This window comes from Pinus tabuliformis, chromosome X, assembly GCF_031772625.1.
Source record: "Pinus tabuliformis cultivar Carrire ecotype Pingquan chromosome X, CPIR1, whole genome shotgun sequence".
Classification (NCBI taxonomy): Eukaryota; Viridiplantae; Streptophyta; class Pinopsida; order Pinales; family Pinaceae; genus Pinus; species Pinus tabuliformis.
In genome coordinates this window covers 606,648,324-606,672,407 of record NC_142308.1, presented here as the reverse complement: position 1 = coordinate 606,672,407, position 24,084 = coordinate 606,648,324, and the positions used below count along the sequence as shown (strand labels likewise).

The 24,084-nt window shown below is 39.3% G+C and overlaps 1 pseudogene; it reads right to left on the bottom strand.

The window, feature by feature from the left end:
* LOC149141501 (pyrophosphate-energized vacuolar membrane proton pump 1 pseudogene) overlaps positions 1-24,084 on the bottom strand; it is a 45,058-nt pseudogene that overhangs the window by 1,793 nt on the left and 19,181 nt on the right.

Here is a 24,084-nt window from a genome sequence, read left to right as displayed (position 1 = left end):
TACCATGGGACAAACAACAAGGGTGCCTTTAACCTGAGGTAGTACCTTGCAATCACTAAAACTGTCACTACCAAGACATGATCCATGAGGAGAAGATGCAAGCTTTGAGGATGCCATTGTTCCCCATGATTGTCTGGTGGTGTTGATCCGAAGAAAAACCCAACAGAATTACTAAGTGGACTTTCTGATATGGTGCTTTGTCGGTTGCGAAATATTGGCTATGGATTAGGACAAATCCCCAGTTTCGTAGCGCGCTACGAAACCACCTAAACATGTAGCGCTGCGAGACTGATAAAAAGGATTCAAACAAATATAAGACATTTGGCATTAAAATTTTTTCAGTGATAACAGTATGAATGCAAGAAGGAGAAATCGTGGTACATGAGTTACCTCAACCTTTGTTTTTCTACCCTTCTTCATATGCCTTTTTCCTTTTATTGTTTTTTCTTTTATAACTGCTTGGGGATCGAGGGGATGAGATCATGATGTGTAAGATAAAGCAATGGATACCCCCTTTAAGGTGGGGTAGTTCATATCCCACTAGGGGTTGGGACAATCATGGGTTCCTTAATGATGAAAGGGGTCAATATGAGGGACCCTAGGAATCAGGGTGATGACCCTAATGAAAGGGGTAGAGCTCATGTTTGGCTTTTTCCCATGTACTAAATGTGTATGTCTCGACCATCTGTTGCATCTTATGGTACTTTTACTATTGAGAGTGGCCAAATTATGCTATTTCTTTTTATTTTAGCTACATCAACCTTATGGGCATCATTCCAAGCCTCACCCAAAGTGTGGATAAGGGGCAGGGGAGGCTAATTCCTTGTGGACCCGATGGACAAATGTGGACTTGGATGGGAAATATAATGAATGGGGTTATAATGAGTGAAGGGAAGTGATGTATTTAGTTTCGGGAAGTGGGACCACACAACCAAAATCAGGGTTTCCCATGTAGTGCCACCCTTAAATCTAATAGCCAACAAAGGAGATCCCATAGGCCCTAGGATACAAGGCTAACCATGAAATTGGACAAAGGAGACAAGAATACAAACCTAACCAACTCTTTCCACTGAATCCCCCCACCAATCCATGCACAAAGTGTCCATGATAAGGAAACAAAATTACCCAACTGCAAAATGAAAATCCATACCTTCGGGTTTGATAGGCCCCCTTTCAAACATGCAATCATGACAAATCGAAGAGGGACCACATGGTTGGCTCAGGTGGCTGAGATAGTGGCACATCGATCTATCTGGTGGCTACAAAGGGTTGCTGACTTCTAAATTAGGACCATCTAGGAGAAATATTTTCTCCTATGGATACTACCCACATGTGGTGGGTAACATGGTACATATGCTTACATGGTACTTCTTTTTGGTTTATGTAATGCACCTACTACATTTCAAAGAGTAGTTTTAGGTATCTTTTCTGACTTGATCCATGATGTGTAGAAGCTATGGAAAAATTAGAAAAAGTTATCATTACATATAAAGAAGAAAATATTTTATTAAGTCATGAAAAATGTTTTATGATGTTTAAGTCAGGAATTGTTTTGGGCCATCATATTTCAAGTGTCGGGATCAAGGTGGACACATCAAAGGTTGAAGTCATTTCCAAAATTTTGGTACCAACATGTCAACGAGATGTTAGAAGTTTTCTTGGTTTTATAGGTTAATGTAAAAGATTCATAGAAAACTTCACAAAAATAGTTTCACCACTTTTTAAACTTCTTACAAAAGATTGTGATTTTGTTTGGAATTATGACTGCCAAAAAGCATTTGAATCATTGTAACGGAAATTTTCTGAAGCACCAATTTTGAGAGGACAAAACTGGTCTCTCCCATTTCATATCTCAACCGATGCTTCAGATACAGCTTCAATAGTTGTATTGGGACAAAAAGACTTGACTCCTTATGATATTTATTATACAAGTAAAAATTTGACTCTTGTAGAGTTAAATTATACGGTTACAGAGAATGAGATTTTAGCCGTTATTTATGCCATGAAAAAGTTTAGGCATTATATCACTAGTTATGAGAATTTCATTCATACAGAAATTATACGGTTACAGAGAATGAGTTTTTAGCCATTATTTATGCCATGAAAAAGTTTAGGCATTATATCACTAGTTATGAGAATTTCATTCATACAGATCATTATGCTATTAGGTATTTAATGAATAAACCAATTACTAATGGCATGATCACTAGATGGTTTTTATTATTACATGAATTCAATATTACCATTTTAGATAGACCAAGAAAGGAAAACACAGTTGTTGATTTCCTTTCCAGAATACAAATTGGTAATATTGATACTCCAGTGGTAGATAATTTTCCTGATGAATATCTTTTTGTAGTATCTACTAAAACTCCATTTGCAAATATTGCTAATTATTTGGCTACAGGAAAATTTTCTCGACAATTGTCAGCTAGAGAAAAACAAAAAGGCATTAAAGCCAGTGCACCCTACTCATGGATAGAGGGAGAATTGTACCAAATAGGACCTAATCTGATCGTTCGAAGATGTGTTTGAGAAGATAAAGTACCAAAGGTACTAAAATCTTGTCATGATGAACCATGTGGAGGACACTTTTCATATAGAAGCACTGCATATAAAATGCTTCTTTTGGGATATTATTGGCCTTCCCTTTTCAAGGATGCCAAGGAATATGTCAAAAGATGTGATATTTTCCAAATAATGGAGAGACCTATTCAATCAGATGAGATGCCTCTACAACCCCAGGTACTAATAGAGCATTTTGAAAAATGGGCTCTAGATTTTGTTGGTCCAATTAGCCCTCCATCCAGATAAAAGATGTACATTCATGTTTGCACATATTATGTTACAAAATGGGTAGAAGCTAAGCCACTAAATTTTTCTACTGAAAATGTTGTAGTTACATTTCTTTTTGAGGATATTTTCAATCAATTTGGTGTTCTAAGAGAAATTGTAATAGATCAAGGTGCTTAATTTACATCAAAATTGGTACAAAATATTATGGACCAATACAAAATCAAACACTGCAAGTATACTCCATACCATCTACAAGTAAATGGGCAAGTGGAATCCACCAACAAAGTCCTTGAGGCTATACCGACCAACACTATACATTTGCATAGAAGAGATTGGGAAGATAAGATTCTAGAAGCACTCCGGGCATATCATACCACATGGAGAAATACCACTGGACATACTCCTTATGAGCTTGTCTATGGAAAGCAAGTCATGCTTCCAATTGAATTCCAAGTGAAAACTTTCAAGACAACAATGAAGTTGGGACTTGACCTCTGTGAAGCCCAAAAATAGAGATTGGCACAATTGAATGAGTTAGATGAGTTTCGACAGGATGCCATACAAAGAACAAGCATAATCCAACAACAAAGGACGAGATGTCATGATAAATTCATAAAAGTAAAAAATTTCAAGCCAGGAGATTGGACTCTTCTTTTTTATTCTACATTTAGGGATTTTCAAGGCAGATACATTAGCTTCGTCCCTATGAAATAGATTTTTTTATTATTTTATTTTATTATTATAATGGGGTAGTTAGAATCAAGGCTATTAATGAACAAGGAATCACCTTCCTTGTCAATGGACATAGATTAAAGTTAAATCATAAGCCTTTGACAATGAAACAGTTTGTTAGACATCTACAAGAGAATTTTAATTTGAAGTTGGTAGGAAAGAGATATTTTTCTCCCCTACTACCGAAAGAAATGTAATTTATTTCTTCCAATTAAAAAAATTAAAATTAAAATAAATAAATAAATAAAAACAAAAGCATGTATTAAAACTAATGCAGAAAATCTTAGCTGAAAACCAAGGGATCCTTGGCAGCTCAGATTTTCACAATCCCCTTCCTTTTTCCCATTTTATTTTGTCCATCTTTTTCTTTGTAAGGATAAAATTTTCAAGCTCAAATAAGTTCTTTGAAGAATTTGTTTCTCTTTTAAAAGAGAACCTCCAACAATCATCAACATCATCAAAGATTATCAACATCTAACAACAACAAGTTTCAAAGCAAACAACAAAGTCGAAGACAAAATTGCAGAATCTACAACATTCTGCAGTTGATTTCACATTTTGTAGCCGGTTTCTTCCAAGAAGCATTATGAACCTGCAAGCAAAGGAGAAATTAGTACACCAAGAGGTATGCGTTATAAGGTGACTATAGAATGTTGAATCAATTTTCATTAAAGGAAGTAATAGATTTATGAGTTGATGAACTTATTAAATATTTATGATACACCTTTGGAAATAATGACCTAAATTATGACCTTATTCATAACCATATTCCATCACTCATATCCCATATATCATTCAATCATGTCGAAAATCTCCCTCATTGCATGCAAATAACCTGAATTTGGAAAATTACAACGATCCTATAAGATCGGATCTATAGAATCGTGGGAAATCATTATCTCAAGAGGGAGATTTTTCTTACAATTATGCCACTGCATTAAAACCCCATGTCATTCTAACCCTGCTACTACCAAATCGCTCCTCGTCCATTTTTCCATCAAAACCTTGTCAAAAGAGATAATTCAGAGGTAAGACTTCTTTGTCACAACGATGGGTGTAATTGTTCGATATGAGCCGAATGGAGTAAGTTTTCTCAATGCCTACCCACAATTTTGAGGCCAGTTACAAAAGGTAGGGTGGCTTAAGTTCTTCAAGAAATTCAATGGGCATGAAGTTGAAGTAACCAGGGTGTTTGCTTGGATTTTTACGGTGTGGAAGCTAAAATTAGAGACATAAGATTGATGATTACAAAGTCTTTTGTAGCAGAGGCAACAAAGATTCCAATAAGTGGCGAAATTTGGTTCAAAAATAAAAAAAAGTCAAAGATTAACAATGGAAAACCTTCTTTCACAATCCAGGTATGGATGTTTCAATTTTCAAAAAAGGGAACTCCAATGACTTCACTTAAATCTAAATGGAGAAATTTGTTACTAGTTCTTCAAAATTTTCTTACTTGCGAAGGTAGACATGGAACATTGCTCTTTTATCATGCCAGACTTCTGATGCATTTCATTAAGGGTAAGGAGTTGAATTTTCCTACTGTTTGATGTGGAGTCTAAAAAATATGGCATTAAACGTACAAATAGATTCCAAGAAAATTGACAGAGCCCTATATCATCAATGGGCTAGTGAAGATCCTTGTAGAGGTGCATCTGAAAACCACTAGTGACAATTGGCAGAATTTTCTTATTAGAAATAATTTTGTGGAAATATCTGAATAGGAAGAGGTAAAGAAGACTAGAAGAAGCCGATGTACATTTATTCAAAACCCTAACCCCAAGTCTGGAACAAAGGAGGCTGAAAATTTGACATCAAATGAATTGACAGATATAGAAATTCAAAATAATGAGGTAGAAGACAACATCCCACTCAACGATTTCATGAAGTAAGGAGAGAAGAAGGAATGATAATTTAAAAATGTTAGAGCAGATAAAGCCAACAAAAAGGAAGAAAAATCAGAGGCACCAAAATAAAGCAGAGGAAAGGCTTAAAGATAGAGCAACAAAAGAAAAAACATTCAGAGAACAGTGGAGCTTGAACAACAATCGAGAAGAAGCAATAGGATTACCAAGAATTCATGCAAGTAGTTAAATCAGGAGCCACCAAAGACTATTGATCTCGATGAAGGAAATAATATTGAGATAAAAATAGCAATAAAACCTATGTATAGCCAAAGTCCTGCAAGGAATACCCATGAAATTGATCTTGCTCAACAACAAGTCTAAAACTACCTGGAGACCTTAGAAAAGCAGGTGCAGAAAAAGGTAAATACTCCTTTGGAATATGAATTTCATGAATATTATTGACATCATGATGCTCCTATATCTAATCCTAAACCATAAATCGATACTATTTCCCATAAAGAGCAAGAGACTGTTAATGCCTTAAAACAAGTAATCTATGAATTAGAGATACTGAATAGGCATATAAAAAATGAAAATGAAGTAGTAAAGGAGCAAAATGACATTATGTTATTAATAATGTGCAATTGGTACAAAAATAATCAGAAACTCAAGGAAAATAATAAGATTCTTAAGCCCAAGATCAAGGGATCACATGGAAATTTTTTAATGAGGAAACCAAGGTGGTCATAGAATGTACATAGCAAAGGAGCACCAATAGACTTAGGTGTTTTGATCCAAGAAGCATAGACATATCTTTAACAGAGCATCTCTCCAAGTTTTAAAATATTGTGCATGAGGACATGCAACACCTTCAATGTGGGGGAATGTTGAACCTCTGAATTGTCCTCTTTTGACAAACCCTTTTCCTTTCTTTCATCCATTTTGTACACATTTTTACTTCATCCATGAATTATGGTCATCCAAGTCATGCACAACTAAAATAAAAAGGTATCATCCACTCTCGGCTCATAATCTATGATTTCTTTGTGAAATTGATTGAAACTTTGCTATAGCTACCAAAAGATGCATATTCTGCAACTAACTAGCATTTCTGCAGCCAAATCCTAAGTTGAACATGTTCACACGAGTTTGAAGACAAACATGACATATGCACAGTTTCCATATGTCAGCCACATGGACATCCACCTATTGGGCGCAACTGGAAGTTTACAAGATGTGTGAATCTTGTTGGTCAAACCAAGAGTCAAACATGGTTATAGAATGTTGTTCTCATGCAAAATGTCAAGGAGTCAACCTTATCATCAAGTGAGCAAGATTTGGAATCTATAATTTTAATTGATGATGTGTCAATCAAAAGTTCTCTCATGATTCACTCTTTCAATAGTGAATCATGAGAGAAAATTTCTTATTTTGATTTTAGAACTTAGATGTCGAATTAAGGACTTACTTCTAGGCATTAATTTTTTGAAGTTGTTAGTTCATAAAACATTATAAAATGCTTCGATCTGGAAGCGAGGAGGACATTTATTAAGTTTGGAATTATCGTTATTCTCTAGAGAAGAAGACTTTATTTTTACAGTCAATATAAATACTTTGTTTCATGGCGCAATTGTGAATGTGTTGGTAATCTAAATCCAATTATCTGAATTTCTAGTTCCTTGCGCTCACCAGGAGGCCCCCCTGTGGAGTTGTTAGATAATATAGTTGTTCCTTTAATTTCATTCTTTACTTCTTTACAGTTAGATCAACATTAATTTCAATTTGATTTTCAAAATAGATAGATGTTTTTGATGATCTATTTTCAATTCTAGTCTTGCTCATTTATCCTTGGTTCATGACAAATCAAGCACTTGGTAGTAAAACAAAAACTCTAAAAACATTTCTTTTGTGCTTAGTCTTAGATTTATACTTTAAGTGTTATGATTAGTTTTGATTATGAATAGACACAACAATAATATGAAGGCTTTTACATTTCGAATCTCATTTAGTTCATGCTCTTTGATCACTACTTTTTAATTTAGTTCCATTTCAATACTGCTTTTGAATGGATAGCTAGATTTCCTTTCATGTCTCTAGAATAGATTGGTTTCAAGTTCTTTAAATTAGAATTAGAATAGAATAATCTATTTTCAAGTCAATTAGATCATATTTACATTTCCTACTCAATAGAATATACTTCAATTTATGCTCAAATATAATAGCTTTCAATTTATGTTCATTAGAATAAATTTGAATTCCTGAAACATTAGCATAGTTTGCTTTGAAGTTTATTTAAGTTTGAATGCCTTATAGACAAAACATGTGATTACATTTTGTAGTTAAATTCATTCTCTTCGATTAAAAATAGATTTCCTAGCATATAGAGTGCACATACACTTAAATAAGTAATTTAACCAACAATTAAATTACCCAACGATTTGCACAAGTTCTACTCCTAGGCTTCAAAACTTCATGTTCATTAGTTTTCTTTGAGGGCATAATATATTTGTCTAGTTGTGTCTCCTCATCGCCTCAACAACTTGGTCATGATGTCCAATGTTTTTGTTCCTTCCTTTTGTTTCTATGGCATGGCAACACACCAGGTACAAACAAGGTAGAAAGGATAGTGGATCCGTAGACGATACATGTGCTCATCTTTACGTCTACTATTATATTCAACTCTATCATGAAAAAACTTTGCCTAAAGTGCAAAGATAAATAATAGTTGTAAAGGACGAGATAATGCTTGATGTCAATAACTTTCGAACTTATTAGGATATTTCGTTTCCTAGGTGTTGAACACCATACACATGCGAGGACACCAGAACCAATATTTACACACAGTTGATTTGTATTGGCACTTGAAGACATTACTTAGCAGGATCTTGTTGGATTATCATATAGCCCACGAAAAAGCTCCAGTGGTGCTCGAGGAAATCAACTCCAACTAATAGGCATTGAAAAAAAGCTCGTTCACATTAAGATAAACTTGACTCTTGGGTCGACCCCAATCTCTCCAGTTAATGTAGCAACCAAACCTATTAAGGTGGAAACCTTGCCCCTTCCCTAGCTTTAAGTTAATGTTTTTTGTTAGATTTCTATTAGTGCTAAATTGACTTTTTATAACAACTTTTAGTTTTGGGCCAATTTTTCAAAACCCAAGTTCAAATGTATAAACTCTGGTCGACTATATTCTTTTTAATTCTAAAACAACATGTTGTTAGAAGATTGATGTTTTACTATTTGTCTAGTTTCCCTAATGACCGACTTGGATCCATCTTAAATCTGGATCTACCAAGCGCAGAGGGGGATCGAGTTTGGAGTTAAGATGGATCTAAGTTGGTACCCTTGCATTCCATAATGGAATTCCTCAAGCCTTTAAATAGGCATCATCATACAAATACCTGGGCTTGTAAACCATCATCCGTAAACCCATAAAATGACTAACTCAAACTTTAATTTTAATTTAAAAATTTGTAATTTTAATGTTCACTAAGTCAAACATAACATTGCATTACGTAATGTCTTACATAACGTTTTACAACATTGTTGCCATACTAAACTGTAAAACACCTCTTAACACAATAAATCAATGGCAAACCTCTGCCCATAAATTATATAAATTATATACTCTTTTCGATTATCAATAAACCATTAAACGAAAACCATATGAAAAATTTATCCTTCACTATTTATAACCTTCATGAAAATTGCACCTCGTGATTTGGATGGATGAGATTGTGAATGGCCACATTCACCACCGAAGCTTTGAATATCGAGAGTCCGCACATAATGTTCTTGAGAAAATACGACTAGGGAGCAAGGATGAATATGTTTTTGTGGTTGACAATGGTAGTGGAGGAATGCATGGACACTTTAAGTACCCTCGTGATGAAATTTTCTAATAATAATGAGTGTATGGTGTAAAATTTTGTGTTGTTAGATTTATTATTTTTGTTTTTAATTTTTAAATGCTTTTCATTTTGTATTCACTCCTTTTGGAATAACCACTTCAAAATGATTATTATAAGTTGGGTTATGTATAACGTTATAAATATTTGTATAAACGTTTATTAGAATAGGAATAACTAACCTAATGGATAATTTTGTAATATTTTTTAGATTATATTTATAAGAGAAATAGAATAAATTTTGATTTTAGTATTAACCAAGTATATATTATTTTAATATCCTCTTTAAATGTACTTTCAATGATATGGTATAGAAAAAGGGTTAAACATATCAAGTATTTTTGTGTTAAGAATAAGAATTGGTTTGACAACATCTTTGTGGTGATAAGGTTTCATTAATTATTAAATTAGAGATTTCAAAAAATCATTTTTTTTCTTTCACACATCAATGACATTCGTAAAGGTTAATTTTCATTGACTATAGCTATAAGTGATTTAGAACATGAATTTCTATTATAAAAACTAAGAATCAAGGATTTTCAAAAAATGACATATAACTTGATAATGTTGACTTTGAAGTATAACATACTCGAATATAATATAATTTGGTACATTTTCACTCTCTTTATCTCTTTCTCTCTCTCTCTATATATATATTCCATGAGAAATATTTTTATATTCTATATGAGAAATATACATGTCTTGGTCCTTGAGGGATTTCTCAAACTTAGCAACAAAGCTCAAAGCCATTACAACAAAGCTCATCATGTCACTTACAAGAATTGAACTTTGGTAGAACAAATCTCATCATATCACTTATGAGAATTGAACTTTGGTGGGGAGAATAATAAGTATTCCTCCCAACCACCCGAGATAAACCAAATATACACACACACACACACATGACATAATTATTAATTAATTATACATAGTCATCTTAATATGAAAATGTGTCTAAAAACAATAAATGTTTGAAGAAGGTTTGCATGGTAAATTATATCTACCTCCTAAAAATAGAGTGGTTTGTAAGCTAAGACAACTAAGTTAGAAACACAAAAAATCATAAAAGAAAGATCCAAACCAAAATAGAAAGATCAAAATTGAACGAAAATTAAAATAAAACATAAAAACAAGTGAAAAAATCTATGACCAATGGAAAAAGTCAAAATAATATATTAAATACCCTCGCATGGGGTGATGACCAACACAAGCCAAAGTAATCACCAACCCCATGTTATGCCATCTCCTCAACAACCATCAAGTATATAACATATGGAGGATGGTGTGTCAAATATAGGTTTAATCAACATAGGTTTTGCTTGTCACTTCACACAACATCAATTTTCTGCCATGATCAATCTAGAAATGATAATTCAATGCAAAATGGTAATAGAATGTTAAATTCACACAAGGAATACACAAGATATGAAAGAATAAGAATTCATTACATTTATTATTCACAATGATATACCTTTATACATTTTACATGACCATTGGATTCATCTTCCAAAGTCTCTTGGACTCCAATGATTGTTCAACTTCCACACCTTAACCCTTAGAGGATTAGATGTCCGACACTCCCCCCCTTAATCCGAAGGGGTATATACGAGTCCAAGAAGAGATCTCTAAAACAAAAATACAACAATGCAAGACAACACTAGGTTGAATGTGCTCTTTGAAATGATGGCATGAGGTGGGAGAACCTCGAGGTTTCAACTAGTGATGGTTTAAGGATGACCACCAACATTGAAACGCTTAGTGCAGTTCCTGGAACTCTTCCAAATATGGCAAGAAGTTGAAGTCTTTTGCTAGATGAAGTGCTCTCAATTTTTTGTCTTGAAAAGGGATACCTTTGGGTCTCAACCTAGAACGCTTAGTGTGATTCCCGAAACTCTTCCAAATCTGGGAAGAAGCTGAAATCTTCTGCTAGAGGAAGTGTTATTTAATGCTCTGAAGAGGGAGACCTTCAACATGGAAAAAGGGAGGTCTTCAACCTGTAGTGGTTTAAGGACTGCCACCAACCAAAGGCATGCTTAGGGGCTTCTCTGTCTTTGGCTACAACTCTGAATCTGGGTATGGTTGTATCTGGCTATAAGCTCAAGAAGTAGGTTTAAGTTGTGGCTTAGTCTCATTTGATTTATCTTTGAAACTTATATATGACCATCAATTCCCCCCTATTAGATACAAGGTGAGAAGATGAAGGGATCTCAACTGCAAGACTTTTCAATACTTGAGAATAAATCCTTTGATATGAGCGAAATATCTGTTGATTTGGGGGAGCATCAGATGTGCTTTAGCCATGAAAATTGGTGGAGAGGCTAAAGCACATGAGATATCCAAGACCCATAAATGGTTTAGGCAGATTCTACCCAGTTAAGGAGATATTAAAATAATTAATATTTTTAATGGAGTTCCTAAGTCTAAACTTAGGAAAAATAAATATTAATGGGTATTAATATAAAACTGGGTTAGAATGTTCTAAATGACATGGATCAAGCCAAATCTAATCTTAGCCGTTGATTAGAGATGTAATCTCAACTGTTGAAGGACCAATGGAAAAAGTATAAGAGGAGGCTTGAGGGTCAGTTGGAGAATACACTAGAGTGATCAGTCATTCGATTTTCTAGAGCGGGGTTTTCTAAGAGAAATCGAATCAGTGATTAGTTTATAGCGAAGGGAAATGATTATGAGGTAGAGAGGCAGAGATAGTGCCGAAAGACCAGCATAGAGGCAGAGAGGCAGAAGTTGAGCCAGAGGGAGCCACGCAGAGTCAGAAGAGACTTCACAGAGGCCAGAAGGGTTTGCGTCATCCACGTAGAGGCTGCAGGAGTGACGTAGAGGGCCATAGAGGCTACGCAGAGCCTCAGAGGGCTAACACAGAGGGTTTCGGGCTGACACAGAGGCTAGGATGGCTGAAGCTGAGCTTCAGATTGTGTTGGAGAGGGTTTCATGGGGCAGAATTTCCAAATATGTGCTTCCAAATAGAGAGGTATTACTGTCAGATTATTTTTCTCTATCGGGTGAGCCAGTTTGGCACCCAGTTGTACTCAGAAAGACTCCATAATAATATAATCCTCAGAATTGTTGCACCGGTTTTCCCTCATTGGGTTTTTCCGGGGATGATTTTCTAAAAGTAACGGTGTCACTTGTGTGTTTGTCTATTTCTTTCAATTGTTGATTTGTAGATGGTTGAGACTGTATTGTGTTTTATTCAGTGTTTACATGAGCAAATAGCTTATTAGTAATTAGAAAAGTAGGCGAAATAAACCAGAGAATACAGATAAAATTTCTAACGGTAATACTTAGATATTTTAACATGGTATCAGGGCATTGCAGATCACAGGAGAGCTGAAGGCATTAGCTGAATCAAAGAATTTGCATTAGAAACAACTGTCCCAAGTGACAAAAGTTGTTCTTAGCAGAAAGCAACAGAGAAGGGTTGACACAGAGGGATTGCGTCATCAATTCGATCTAGAGAGAGGCCAGCACAGAGGCTAAGGAGGGCAGAAAAGACTCACTAAGATCCACATAGAGACCAGGAGGGTTGACACAGTTGGCTAGTGGAGCAATTCAGCCAGTGTGGGATTGCGTAGAGCCTAGAGGCTCAGTCCTTCAGTTGCTGGGGCATAGGAAGATGTGGGAAAATTGTGGGGAGTGAAGCCGGTGGGGTGTTGTTGCTTCCAAGATAGAACAATACTTAACGAGGCAAAACCAAGGTAGAGGGAGTCGCTACCTAGGCGGATTTATAGTCAAGAAATCTAGATCAATGTTGCAGGTGCATAGGGGATTGGAGAGGTGTGACTCGACGGTTAGCAGGTTGGTTTCCAAGAGGGAAATCAAGACTCAGAGGGAGTCTAGTAGACAACTTCTAGGAGGGAAGTAGCGACTCAGAAGGAGTCGAAGAGAGAACTTCCAGAGGGAAGTAGAGACTCAAAGGAGTCGAAAGGAAGAAAAAAGAGATGGCCATGAAAGGAATGAGGGATCAGGATAGGCTAGACGAGGCGTCCAACTTTGTCGTCTGGAAGGCCAGGATCCTGTCCATTCTAGATAGACATCGCATCAAGGCCTTCGCCTTGAGAACCGTGGCTATCCTAGTTGACCCAGCTGACAATGAAAAGTATGAGGATGCGATGGCCAAGGCGAAATGCATAATCCTTGATGGGGTCAAGGATCATGTGGTCCAACATATTTCCGAGAAGGAGACGACAAAGGAAATGTGGGACACCTTGAAGACATTGTATCAGCATACTTCCGTGCAGAGGAAGATGCTACTAGAGAATCAGCTACGGTCATACCAGATGCAGAAGGGGGAGTAGATAGATCACTTCCTCGGCAGATTGAAGGAGATCCGGGACCAACTAACTTCCATAGGGGCCACGCCGGATCAGGAGTTGATGGTGAGGACCGCCCTAAACGTAGTCTCTGAGGAGTGGGAGACATTCCTCTAGAGCATTCTAGGTAGAGCGAATCTTCTAGATTAGGAAGAATTATGGACAACTCTTCTCCAAGAAGAGATCCGACAGCTGACCAGGACGGGAAGTAGCAACAAAGGAGTCCGGGTCAAGAAAGAGGAGGAAGAGTGTTACACAGTAATTTGTCACCATTTGTCACCGTCCTTGTCACCCCTCTCCCGCAGTTTGGAGGACTCATTCCGGGACCTGTGAGAAGTGACATAACTTGAAAACACTTGCATTATGTTCCCCTAAGTATGGACTTCATATGCCCTGAATACATCTCCTGCAGAATATCCTTAAAAAGTTCCCTTTTTCCATTAGCGCGGATTCACAGTGTACTACTTGTGCCAATAGGGAAATCCTCCAAAGAGGGCACGCCAGTTGGCGCTCTGTCTCAGAGATATACTCGCGCCAACCGAGTTTGGGAAAGCTTTTTAACAAACGCACGCGCGAAGGTTCTTTCCTTTCGACCCATGAAGCTTTTTAAGGATAATGCCAATCCCATGGATGTCGTGATTAATCTTATCTCCCTTTCCTCTATCCATAACAACTTTTTGAGGATAAACCCAATCCCATAGATGGTGTGATTGATCTTATCTCCTTCTCCTCCATCTATAAAAGCTTGTTCTGTTGCCTTTGACAAACTAGTTCGAGCATAGGGAGAATTATACTTTCAGAAGTCTAAGAGATTGCTGTAAGAGTCTTCTTTGCATTCATAATCAAAGAGAGAGAGGCTTGTTCCCAATCCCGACAAGCTTTGCAAGGCATATGTAGCTGATCACCCAGCCAAAGGAGGATTTGACGTCAGAACTATGGTTGTATTCTTCTTTGTTGTTTATCAATAATAGATGACTATCATTATGGTTCCACTCTTGTTGTTCATTGTAATGATGTTTGAGTTATATCTTTTCTGACCGGTATATAATTGCATCTATTGGATTTTATGCTTGTATTTGTGTTGTTCTTTGCATGTGCAGGTGTCCATTCACGGAGATCGTGGGGATCGTGACCAGCCGGAGCAAAGGAACGAGAGCGGCGACTCTTCTACGAATATTAGCATTGGAATCCAAGTAGGCTCTCATCATCCACCTTTAATTTGCAATTAGGAACTTGCGTGATAGCATTGTTTGATTGTTGCTAGACCCGGTCTGGGCTAGTAGGGATCGCCTCTGTCCGCAGAGGGGATTACCTCGTCAACAGTTTGGCGACTCCACTGGGGATGCCAGCTTGTTGTTTGATTTGTAAACTTTAGATGGAGCCTGAAGTACGGCCAGATAGCCTTCGAAACGCTATTGCTTTGCATTAGCGAAGTAGATCAACGCCACTTCAGTCAATCTCCGGTTTGGTTTACGAACTAAACAACTTGGAGTTTGTCTTGTCTCTTTGGTTTCTCTTGTTTTGATTGCTTAGATAGCTTTCTGGGTTGGATTATTTGCTGTCTCTTGCTGCCTGGTCTGTCTGGATACTGCTGGCCTAGTCTTGGATTGCTTGTTTTTTATTTTAGCATAGAAAACTTGATTGGCGCTCTTTTTTGCATGACAGTCGCGCCAATTGGCGCCACTTGTCAATGTACAGCCTGCGCCAATCCTCAATTGGCGCTACTTTTAGCCTGAAAGTCGCGCCAGCTCAGGGAAACTTTTAGAGTTTGCTTGTTTTGAGCCTTCCAAGCTTGGTTTTTGTGTCTGGATACTATTTTTCAACTACTGGAGTGTGTCAGAGCTTTGTTTGATTGGTTTTGACCTTCATCCTTCGGGTGTTTGCCTCTTTGCATCGATTTCACATTCCAGCCCTAGGGCATATAGTGGCTTTGTGCATCGAGCCTTCCGTGGGAGTTTTTGGTTCTTTGATTGTCCAGTCGACTTCTTGGCTACTTTTTGCACTTGTCTAGTGGTTGTCAAAACTTTTTATTGTGTTCTTCGAGCAATTTACCTCTTTTGCGTTTGGATTTCGCTTGGCTTCGTTTGGGCTTAGATTACATAGCTCATTGAGGTCTTTGTGATTTTTCTTGGTTTGAAAGATTGTCTTGGTGTTTCAGGGACTTGATTGTGTTTTCATTGAGTGAAATTTGTTTCTTTTACTCTTTGTTATTATCTCTCAAAATTTGTTTAGTGCATTTTGCCATCGAAAAGAAAACGAACAATCTCTTTTGCGTTGCAGTAGTTAATGGAAATTAGAGCTTTTCATTGTTATTAGCGATTAGTGACTTTAAAGAAAAATTTTGTTTATTGCCATTAGCTGCATTAGAGTCATTGTTGATTGTTTTATGGTCATTTTTGTTTGTGTGAAAGCTTTCAACCCTCTCGTAGTTAGCATTCATTGAACCAAAGGATATATTTTGGCATATAGCTTGCATTTAGGAAATTGTGAGAGATTACATACGGTAGGACCTGGAAACTGAAACCTGATAAAAGATCAACCGTAAAATGAACTGAATGAATCTAAAAACGCATTGGAACTAAACGCATACATCTAGAGGTCTAGGCTAGAGACGTGTTCCGGCGTCGTTAAACCTAGTCACTGTTGTTTCACATTAAGGTTGGGTGATTCCTCCTTTTGTGACTCAATAGTGTTCTAGCACGGATTTGTGCTCCCACGTTTCACATTTACCCGGTTAGATCTCGTTTGCGTTAGCTTGGGGGCCATGTACCTCGATTTGCGTTATTATGCTGGGGGCATGCGAACTGATAACAAGCATAGTTTTTCGTTTCAAGCTTGTGTAAACATGAAACCGAATCTAAGCAGAGTTCTCCATGGTTCAAGCTTGTGTAAAAATGAACCCATACCTGATTTACATCTCGTGATTGCCTTTTATCTGCTAAATTCTGTTAGATGAGCCTTGGTTGTTTCATTCCATCGCCACCATCTCTTTGGCCGATCATATGCTCTCACTTGGTTGTTTATCCTTTCCTGAGGAACCGCAGCGATGAGTGGTTTTATTAGCCAGCCTCTTGACAATTATATGTTTTGAGCAGTTCCACCATTACCTAAACCAGTTGCTACCCTTTATACCACTCGTTCCTACAGGACGAGTCGCCTTTACGCTCTTTTCTGACTCGTAAAAGATGAAAAGATTGCCGAGTATTTTTCCCTTTTTGACTCGTTAAAGAAAATAAAAATGGAGGTCTGCTTTCAGCTCTTTCCGACCGTTTAAAGACGAAAAGATTGCCGAGTTATCCCTCTTGACTCGTTAAATGTAAATAAGAGGCGGTCGACTTTCAACTCTTTTCTGACCGTGTAAAAACGAAAAGATTGTCGGGCCCTTGTCGTTTCAGGCTCGTTAACGGTTACGAAATGACGTGGTTTTGATCGCTTTTTACTTTTTCAGGTCGAAATCACTACTCATGAAAAGCACTCCTCGATCGTAATGGTCGGGCGGTTCTTTCAAGCATTGTTTTATACTTTTTCGGGCTCGAGAGACACAACTTTACGAAAAAGGACAATCTTGGAGTTTTCTTTTCTGCTGTCTTTTCAAACTCTCTAAACATGAAAAGACGCTGAGTTTTTCCTTTGTCAGGCTCGTTAAAACCTGATGACATTGGATTATGTCGAAATGACGCTTCACAAGCATATGCTATCCCCGTCAAGCTTGTTAATAAAAATAATTGGGGTACTCGCCAGAAATGGTGAGGGAAAATGGAACCATAATACCGTCGAGTATATGGGGAGACCCCACTAGGTTATCATCCTTTATCCACAGGAAGCCGTGTCTGCCGCCTTACAAGCCGTAACGCACTGAACACAGCATTCGGGAAGATTGACTGCCGTACGGAAAGTCCTTTGTTTTCATATGATTACCAAGGTGTATATGCAGTTTTACGGATTTGTTTGGTAAACCCTTTGCCTAGTTTCTCCAAAGTAGTCACTTTTTATCCTTTTCGGACTCCTTAAAAGAAAAGGCTCATTTGAGCATTTTGTCACTTCGGGCTCATTAAACATTCGAAGGAGACTAGAGTCATCTTTTTGTCCTTTTCTCGACTCTTAAAAAGTGAAAAGGTCAAGTTCGGTTCCTTTGTCTTAAAATTTATTCGGCCACGATTCACATTTACCCGGTTAGATCTCGTTTGCGTTAGCTTGAGTAGGTTTCTTTTTCGATGGCAACTTTTTCGGGGTTCACCAACCCAGGGATCCCCTCTAACGGAAACCCTGGTCTTTTCACTCCTTTTGGGAATGTTGGCGCTCCTTACATGGCAACGTTGTCCCTCCCAGAGTTAACTGTTGGGTTGCCTGTTTGGTTGTTCCCAACCTCTTTGGTCCCTGCCGTCTCAACTTCTGGTCAATCAGTCCCTCCACCTGAACAACGTCATGTTGATTCTAAGGTGGACCTCTCCCCTTCTTCGCCTGTTTCTATGTCCTCATTTTCTACTTCGCCTGGTGAAAGTCTAGATTCGAGTAACCAGGTGACTAAGAAGAAGAAGAAGAAGACGAATAAGAAGAAGTATCCTAAGGGAGAGGCTAAAACTGCAGCTAGTCCCTCGAGTACACCTCCCATCGGGCCACCTTCTGCTCCTCCACGGAAAGTCAAATTTCCTTGTAGATTATGCAAGGATGACCATCTTCTGCGCGATTGTCCTGGCATCCCCAAGGTCTTAGAAGTATGGTCTCACGATCCGGCCCGCCCCTCATCGTCCTCTGAAGCTCATGGCGATGCTACTCTATTAGCTGGAAATGGTAAGGGAAAAGGGAAGATTCGAATCCCTTGTAGAATTTGTGAAGGCAATCATCCCCTTCACCTTTGTCCACTCATGGATAAAGCCTCCGTTGTCTTGGAAAGTCTCACAGCTCCTTCACCCCAACTACCCGTTGGCTATCAACGTCTTTCTGCAGCCGCAGATCGTCCCCCTGTTGACAAAGAGATTGATTCAAATTCTTCTCGTGTCCAGGCCCCTCTTCCTGAACCTGGCTGTGCCAAGCCTGTTCCAGACCAACCATTGGTCGAAAAGAGTGTCGACTCGAGTTCACCACCCGTCGACCACTCTGTTTCGGAAGAGCATCATTCCCATGTTCTTCTCGTCTCCTCAGATTCTCCTGAGTCTGGAAATGACTCTCCTATCCCAGCTGCTCCCGAGAGTCCTGCTTCGGTCCCTTTAGAGCAGGGGGGCAATCATACGATTTCCCCACCAAGTAGTTCAGTCGTTTCCTTCGACTGGAGTCGTTTGACTACCTCTCGCCTCCCATCCCATGTGCCTTTCTGGGTCACGGTACACGCCTATGATAAGGCGATACCTGGCACTGTTTTGGATGAGGGTGCATCTGTCAGTCTTATGCCTGCCACTACTTGGCAAGCTTTGGGTTCCCCACAGCTTGTGCTAGTCGCGCCGAATCTGACGGCTTTTGACGGAGGAACTAGTCAACCATTAGGGATTCATCCAAAGTTCCCTATTACTTTGGGAGGCAAAACCGTCTATATAGACGTATCGGTTACCCAAGGTGCTTTAGATTTCAGTCTTCTCCTTGGCCGTGACTATGTTTATGCCATGGGGGTCCTTGTCTCTTCACTTTTCCGTGTGGTTTGCTTTCCGCATGATGGAAGAATCGTGACTATAGATCAATTATCGTTCGTTCGTCCCCGAGTGCCTCCTGCGCAGTTGTCATCCCCTCCTGGTTTTCATCGACCAGATGCATCTGCCCCACCACAGATCAATTACGTGGCCACTTATCCCGTGCCTGGATCCAGTGATGCTGCCGTCGTGCATAGTGTCCTGGGGGCATTGGGCCCTGACTTCTAAGATGTTGGCCTTCCATCGAGCGTGGCATTCTTGGAAGCACCAACTTCCTATTCATTATGATGAAGTTCGGTCGGAGCATAGTTTGTTTTCCTATGTCAAGCTCCTTAAAAAATGAAACTAGGTCTGGCGGAGCATAGTTCGTTTTCCTATGTCAAGCTCCTTAAAAAATGAAACTAGGTCTGGCGGAGCATAGTTCGTTTTCCTATGTCAAGCTCCTTAAAAAATGAAACTAGGTCTGGCGGAGCATAGTTCGTTTTCCTATGTCAAGCTCCTTAAAAAATGAAACTAGGTCTGGCAGAGCATAGTTCGTTTTCCTATGTCAAGCTCCTTAAAAAATGAAACTAGGTCTGGCGGAGCATAGTTCGTTTTCCTATGTCAAGCTCCTTAAAAAATGAAACTAGGTCTGGCCGAGGATAGTTTTGATCTTGTGGCGACCTCGTTAAAAAATGAAACAAGGGTTATGAGGATAGTTCTTTTACTGCGTCAACCTCATTAAAAAATGAAACAACTCCCTTTCCAAATCGAGTCTTTTGATTAAGATCTCGTAAAATACAAGTCGAGTCTTTCCTAGATCTCGAGAGTGAACCTTCATTCCATCCACTTTGTTGAATGCAATGAAGCTTGGGGGGCATGTACCTCGATTTGCATTATTATGCTGGGGGCATGCGAACTGATAACAAGCATAGTTTTTTGTTTCAAGCTTGTGTAAACATGAAACCGAATCTAAGTAGAGTTCTCCATGGTTCAAGCTTGTGTAAAAATGAACCCATACCTGATTTACATCTCGTGATTGCCTTTTATCTGCTAAATTCTGTTAGATGAGCCTTGGTTGTTTCATTCCATCGCCACCATCTCTTTGGACGATCATATGCTCTCACTTGGTTGTTTATCCTTTCCTGAGGAACCGCAGCGATGAGTGGTTTTATTAGCCAGCCTCTTGACCATTATATGTTTTGAGCAGTTCCACCATTACCGGAACCAGTTGCTACCCTTTATACCACTTGTTCCTACAGGACGAGTCGCCTTTACGCTCTTTTCTGACTCGTAAAAGATGAAAAGATTGCCGAGTATTTTTCCCTTTTTGACTCATTAAAGAAAATAAAAATGGAGGTCTGCTTTCAGCTCTTTTCCGACCGTTTAAAGACGAAAAGATTGCCGAGTTATCCCTCTTGACTCGTTAAACGTAAATAAGAGGCGGTCGACTTTCAAATCTTTTCCAACCGTGTAAAAACGAAAAGATTGTCGGGCCCTTGTCATTTCAGGCTCGTTAACGGTTACAGAACGACATGGTTTCGATCGCTTTTTTACTTTTTCAGGTCGAAATCATTACTCATGAAAAGTACTCCTCGATCGTAATGGTCGGGCGGTTTTTTCGAGCATTGTTTTATACTTTTTCGGGCTCGAGAGACACAACTTTATGAAAAAGGACACCCTTGGAGTTTTCTTTTCTGCTGTCTTTTCAAACTCTCTAAACATGAAAAGACGCCGAGTTCTTCCTTTGTCAGGCTCGTTAAAACCTGATGACATCGGATTCTGTTGAAATGACGCTTCACAAGCATATGCTATCCCCGTCAAGCTTGTTAATAAAAATAACTGGGGTACTCGCCAGAAATGGTGAGGGAAAATGGAACCATAATTATTGTGGTGTCGGCAGTATGTTGCTCTTGAATATGGCACTTGTTTGCTTTCATGTCTGGGTGGGGACATCTCATCTCTTTTTTCACTTGCCTCCGTGGATTTGGGTGATCCTGTTTGACCTCTCATTTGCTCATTGCCTCGTCACCATGACCTTTGATCCATTGATGTCAAATACAACCAAGTCCACTGTCGTGCCGCCGATATGTTTAAGAGAAGTTGACCTCTGCAGAATAACAACCTCCCTCTGATAGCTCACATAATTCTGATTCACCACAACATTCTTCCTCTGTCTCGTGTCGATGATGTGGGAAACACTATGGCCCACCTTCGATCAAGGTCACTTCTTGTCGACTTCAGCTCATTATCCAGGAAGCTGATCTAGAGACTCCCTTCCGGTGCCTTGGAGCCTGCATGCCTCAATGGCAGGTTCTTCGTGTTCGACGTGAGGTTTTCATCATTGGCCTCCGATCGAATGATTCTACGGGTGTTCGACGCCAGCTCACTGATTCGCACGCTGTAGATTGTACCTATAGTACCTTGAGGGCCATTGTCATTATTGGTGGTACCTCTCGCGTCTGTTAACAGTTTTCATTATTGACTGGTAATCAGACGATGTTCATGCATGTTCGACTTCAACTCATGTATTCGCATGCTTGAACTTGTACTTTTGTTCGGGTCGAGATGGAGCGCAAGACCTTGGATTTTGTCTGTTGGAATCCAGGCTGCGATTTTGTGGATTATTGTGATTATTACATGACTCATTCACTGGATGGCTGCGACCATGCCTGAGTCTATTCATCGATCCTCACTGGATGGCTGCGCCCATACCTTGGATCTAGATTATTATGTACTCTATTATGGATGGCTGCGCCCATACCACATATATCATGTACTTGAGATATCAGTTGTACCTCTCTATGCAGATTCTCTGGCGGCAGCATTTTCAGTTGCATGTGTTCTTGTAAAGCATTTCACCCCTCTCTCTCTCGAGCCTCATGCTTTAGGGGGCATCTGTTACACAGTAATTTGTCACCATTTGTCACCGTCCCTGTCACCCCTCTCCCGCACTTTGGAGGACTCATTCTGGGACCTGTGAGAAGTGACATAACTTGAAAACACTTGCATTATGTTCCCCTAAGTATGGACTTCATATGCCCTGAAGACATCTCCTGCAGAATATCCTTAAAAAGTTCCCTTTTTCCATTAGCGCGGATTCACAGTGTACTACTCGCGCCAATAGGGGAAATCCTCCAAAGAGGGCGCGCCAGTTGGCGCTCTGTCTCAGAGATATACTCGCGCCAACCGAGTTTGGGAAAGCTTTTTAACAAACGCACGCACGAAGGTTCTTTCCTTTCGACCCATGAAACATTTTAAGGATAATGCCAATCCCATGGATGTCGTGATTAATCTTATCTCCCTTTCCTCTATCCATAATAGCTTTTTGAGGATAAACCCAATCCCATAGATGGTGTGATTGATCTTATCTCCTTCTCCTCCATCTACAAAAGCTTGTTCTGTTGCCTTTGACAAGCTAGTTCGAGCATAGGGAGAATTATACTTTCAGAAGTCTAAGAGATTGCTGTAAGAGTCTTCTTTGCATTCATAATCAAAGAGAGAGAGGCTTGTTCCCAATCCCGACAAGCTTTGCAAGGCATATGTAGCTGATCACCCAGCCAAAGGAGGATTTGACGTCAGAACTATGGTTGTATTCTTCTTTGTTGTTTATCAATAATAGATGACTATCATTATGGTTCCACTCTTGTCGTTCATTGTAATGATGTTTGAGTTATATCTTTTCTGACCGGTATATAATTGCATCTATTGGATTTTATGCTTGTATTTGTGTTGTTCTTTGCATGTGCAGGTGTCCATTCACGGAGATCGTGGGGATCGTGATCGGCCGGAGCAAAGGAACGAGAGCGGCGACTCTTCTATGAATATTAGCGTTGGAATCCAAGTAGGTTCTCATCATCCACCTTTAATTTTCAATTAGGAACTTGCGTGGTATCATTGTTTGATTGTTGCTAGACCCGGTCTGGGCTAGTAGGGATCGCCTTTGTCCGCAGAGGGGATTTACCTCGTCAACAAAGAGGATGCAGCTCTGGCATTTGCGGGGAAGTAGGAGAAGAGCAAGAAAAATTACCTCTCCAGGATAAAGTGCTTCAACTATGGGGAATTGGGGCATTATGCGAACTAGTGTCCGAGGAAGAAGAATAAGGGAGAGGCGTCTGACTCCAAGGCAACGCCAACGAAGGCGGAAAAAGGAGGTAGAGGAGGATGACGATTGTGCCATTAGTGATCATGTACCTCTTGAGAAGAGTTGGGGTGACATTGAGATGTAGTCAGGAGGAGTACATGAGATGAGGGGCAAGATCCTTGAGGTACCCAAACTGTTGGATCATAACCGGCTACGGGAGCCCCGAAGTGACAATAGCGGGATGACAAATGTCAGTAGAAGCAGATGCATATGTAGAAGCAGAGAGTGCTAGAGTGTAGTAGTCCCTATCAACACAGAGAGGGTTGTAGTAGTGTGAGAGGCACATAGGAGGTTGCAGTAGTGCAGAAAGGCACAAAGGTGTTTGAAGCGGTGCGAGAGGCACAAAGTTTGTTGCAGCAGCGCAAAGAGAGCATAGGGAGCACAATATAGAGGTAGAGAGAGCTTCAACATCGGGAGTGTTTCTATCTTGACAGGGATGTCAATAGTTGGGTGGATCAATTACTTACTTCTCAGTAACTGAGTTACAGTGCAGTAGCAGTTAGCAGTAGCACGATGTAGCATGATGTGAGGAAGGTGCAGTGCAGATGCAGTGTTGGAAGAAAGGACCAACAACAACACGGATGCAGAGGGAGCTATAGTACATATGTAGTAGTGGCAGATCCATGGGAAGCAATACAAGATGCAAAAGTGTAGAGGATGTTGGGCGGGGAGGCATAGCATCAACACAGGTACTGGTGTCATATAATCAGAGTGATGTTCAGTGTG